Genomic DNA, 4,054 nt, shown 5'->3' with positions numbered 1-4,054 from the left:
TTGAACTACAACTCCCATCATCCCTGACTAGCAAGACCAGTGGCAAGGGATGATGGGAAATGTAGTCCAAAAACAGCTGGAGGCACAAGGTTGGGAAACACTGGTCTAATGCCTCCTCCATCCCTCTTCAGTAATGTTTTTGCTGCAACTTATCACTGTTCTGACCTCATCAGGGCATCCGTTTCTCCACTGACATGGAGGAGGATGGAGAAATTGATGTTTTGTCATCAGAACATGGCTAAGGAGAACCAGAACATGCTTTTTGGGGGGAGGGGGAGACACATGGCTAACTGAAGGAGTTGCAAAGCCTATAAATCGGAAGCTGTGGTTCATTGGGGGAATACTGAATATTTGCTCAGAATTAAATACTTAGAAAGCAGGAAAGCAAATGAAGATTTCATGTATCTGCTTCTGTTGTTAAATGGGGAAACTGGTGCTATTTATGAAAATGTTGCACTGTGAAGTTTGGATTTGTCTATTTAATCCAAGTTTCTTCAAAGAGGATAAATCGTGCAGGAGCAGAGTGCTTAGAATAAATAGGCCTATGGATCATAGCCATAGATTTCTAATTACAGTATGTAGATGCAATTAGAGAGTTAAAAATGGAATAACATCAGTTCCATTTCAGACAAGGAAACCTGGCTTTAAAGAAAAGGCTTATTACATTCTGCTGTTCTTTGTTTTTTAAAAATAAATCTACCTGTTGGCTGCAGATTCCAAGAGCAGCTGACACACACAGGGAAATCTGATTTACAGAGGCGGTTAGCGGTCTGTGAGTGTGGTTTTGAAAGTGGCAATAGGAAGAATAGCCTGTGCATTTTTTGCCTATGGAGATACATTTGTAGCTGTTAACAGCTTGGATTTATGCTGAAATTTATTGTAAGAAAATACTGGCTGCTAACTACTTTTGTTTGTCCTAGTCGAGCCATAAAAAGGCCTTCAAAGGCAGCAGCTGCCAAATATTACCCAAAGCAGCCCTTCAGATTTCTTTTTCCATGGTCATTATTTTAAAAGGAATAACAGAAAACAAATCCGGAATAAATTCAGACAAAGTGCAAACGGTTGAGAAAGGCAATTATCAAAACCCTGCAAATGCAGAAGTGACTGCTACATGGACTGTATCTCCCTCCATTTCTGTTACGTAGAAAACAGGAAGAGGGCCGTTCACACAGACAGGGCCAAGCATCAGAGCTTAGCAATACTGGGCTTCTGGCAAGGCTCACCCCAGTTCAAGAGACTCACTGCTAATGGCTGGAACCTCCTGGTCCTGATTCTACTCCTTCTCTTCTTGTCACAGATGGCTTCTGTCCCTTTCTCCATGTAAGCAATGACAAGGGGTGGGGACAGGGCTATCTTAAGCATATGCAGCGCCAGGATGCAAAGATTCCCCCCCCCCCCAGGTTGGCCAGTCCCAGGCGTGCAGGAGGGCAGAGCCAGCCGGCTACCTCAGTGTCTCACTGACTCGGTTGCCCCCGGACTCGCAGCACAGAGCCGGCCACAGCAGAAGAGCCCACCACGGTGATCCGACCAACGGGCGGGCTCTTCCCCAGACTCAACTCTCGGGCCCAGGACTCTCAGCCTGGTGCCTCTGAGAGCCCGGCGCCCAGGTGCCCCACACCCCTAGCGCCTATGGGTAAGACGGCCCTGAGTGGGGAGATTGGAGCATTCTCCTCCTACTGCTCTGCATTTTCCCTTTGGGTGATGGCACAGATTGTGGTCAGACTGATTGATTGTATTTTTTTGTGTCGCTTTTCATTCAAATGAATTTCAAAGCAGCTTGCAAACAATACATAACAATAACAGAACAGAACATCACAAATACAGCATCATCATATAAAATAATTAACAAATCACCAGTAAAACAATTAAAATCAATTAGTGGCATACCGTGGGTTGCTGGTGCCCGGTGGGCAGGTGAGCACCGGGGGGCTGCATGCACACTGGGGAATGCATGTGCCAGGGTGCCACAGCACGGAGGGTGAACAGAGCCCACCCAGCCCTAGGCACTGATCCCACCAGAGCAATCCCTCCACTGGAGCCAAGTGGGGCTATCCTGCGCTGCCTGCCCGCCTGCACAGGTTGTGTGTGTGTGTAACTTATGTTTATTTGTAAGAGCTAGAAGGCATCAGGTTATGGTAGGGGTGTTGCAGTCCCCTGTAATTCGGCTTCATTCAAGAAAACGTTGCCTCAGATGTTTAATCACATTTTGAAGATCAAGTGGGGGAATACGCCTTTTGGTCATTAATATACACTGACAGCTATCTGGAGTTTGCATAATTTATGTGTTTATTATCCGTATTCTCCCACACACTTCCTGTCCTTACTTTCTTTATTATTTTCTCTGTGTACATTTCAGGTTTGCCAAGATGAGAATGAGCCAACTGTAAGGGATTTGTCTCTTGGTTCAACTTCTGCTTCTATCTCTGCTTCCAAGAACCAGCTATTCTTGCTTCTGCTCTTAGGCTGCCTGCCAACTGCTCCGCTACTTTGCACCAGCCTGACAAGGCTCACTAATTATAAAGAAATGTTTAATGTCTCAGATAGTAGAAGGTGGAAGAAAGAAGAAGGCAGAAATCACAGTAGTAGGGAAGCCATAAATATCTGCTGTGCTCTTGAAGCAAAAATAATGTTTGCTGTTGCAGAAAAATCTTGAAAAACAACCAAGAGCATTGCTGGAGCCATGGAAAAACAGGAGTGATGCATGGCACAAGTTCTTATGCATTAAAGCCAAAACTGTACAATCATTATGTTTCAGGCCCAAGGGCAACTTTATGCTGCTCAGGTCAGTGGTTTTGTATGTGTGCATGTGTGCTTGTTTAATGGGGGGACAATTTGCAATTAAGCCAGTGTACAACAAAGTGAAAAGTCTGTGTTTCTGAACGGGCAATGGTGCAAAATAAGCCATGTCTGCACTTTTGTGATTAATTGTGATGCACACATCCTGTACAAAAATTATTTAGGCATTTCAGGTCCAGCATTTCCATGTATTCTGTGTTTCATTGAAAATGTTCCAACCGTGGTGCCAAAACCAATACCTGTGAACATGGCAATCAATACCCATGCCAATAAGTGGGAATATGTGGGGAAGGACCCACATATTCAGTAACAGTAATTTTTTTTGATTCGGAACGTGATTCTTATGAATTAAGATATTGCTTACATGCAGTAACAAACCTCCTCACTTTGGCTTTTGATTTGGATATCCATCCATTTGGATATCCATTCAAGAAGAATCAGAGGTCAAACAGAACTGAATGAGATTGTTATATCTCATTCTCCCAGATTGTTATAGTGGGGGGAAGTGGATGTCTTTGTCTAGCCTCTGTTGTATGAGTGGCCATAATAGCAGCATTGCTATCTCTGCTGGATGACAATTGCGCTTGTACAGGAAACTGACGTATGAGCATCAGTCTGCTACCAGGAAGATGTAGCTGAAACTCCTCAGTACATCAGCCTATGGTGTGAAGTATGGTTGTGGCCAGCACCCCTGAGATCTGTGTCAATTTTGGTGGTCTGGGAGGAAAATAAAAGGAAAATAAAAATGGGCTCTAGAGATCTACAACATGCACATACGTATGGTTCCTAATTGTGAGTAGAGCCTGTACACACAGTTGTACACATGTGGGATCCTACCTTACGTTACACCCAACATACCAGAGTGAGGGAGCAGGGCTGTCAGATACATAGACGCTGGCTGTGGGCCATCCAGAACCCATCAACTCTCTTCTACATCTTGATTCAATGCATGTATAGGCCAAGTATTAACAGTCCTACTATTTTGCCCTACCATTAAGAAAATAAGACAGGTCCCTTAGGCAGCAGATGTGGATGGAGGGCAGGGAGCAATAGAACAATGTTGGAGGACAGAACTGTGTGTGCTAACTTGGCTGATCCTAGGTGATGTCCTGTCCTCATCAGTGTGGAAATATGATTCAATGGGGAATTCGGACAACTTTTGCATCAAATCTGGTTGGTGATACCACCAAGTCCTTCACTTCAAGCAGCAAAATGGCTTCAGCCAGCCCCGCATGTGCACATCCAACTCTCTCATTTT

This window comes from Podarcis erhardii, assembly GCF_964252035.2.
Source record: "Podarcis erhardii genome assembly, chromosome: 4".
Taxonomy (NCBI): domain Eukaryota; kingdom Metazoa; phylum Chordata; class Lepidosauria; order Squamata; family Lacertidae; genus Podarcis; species Podarcis erhardii.
This window is presented reverse-complemented; position numbering follows the sequence as displayed.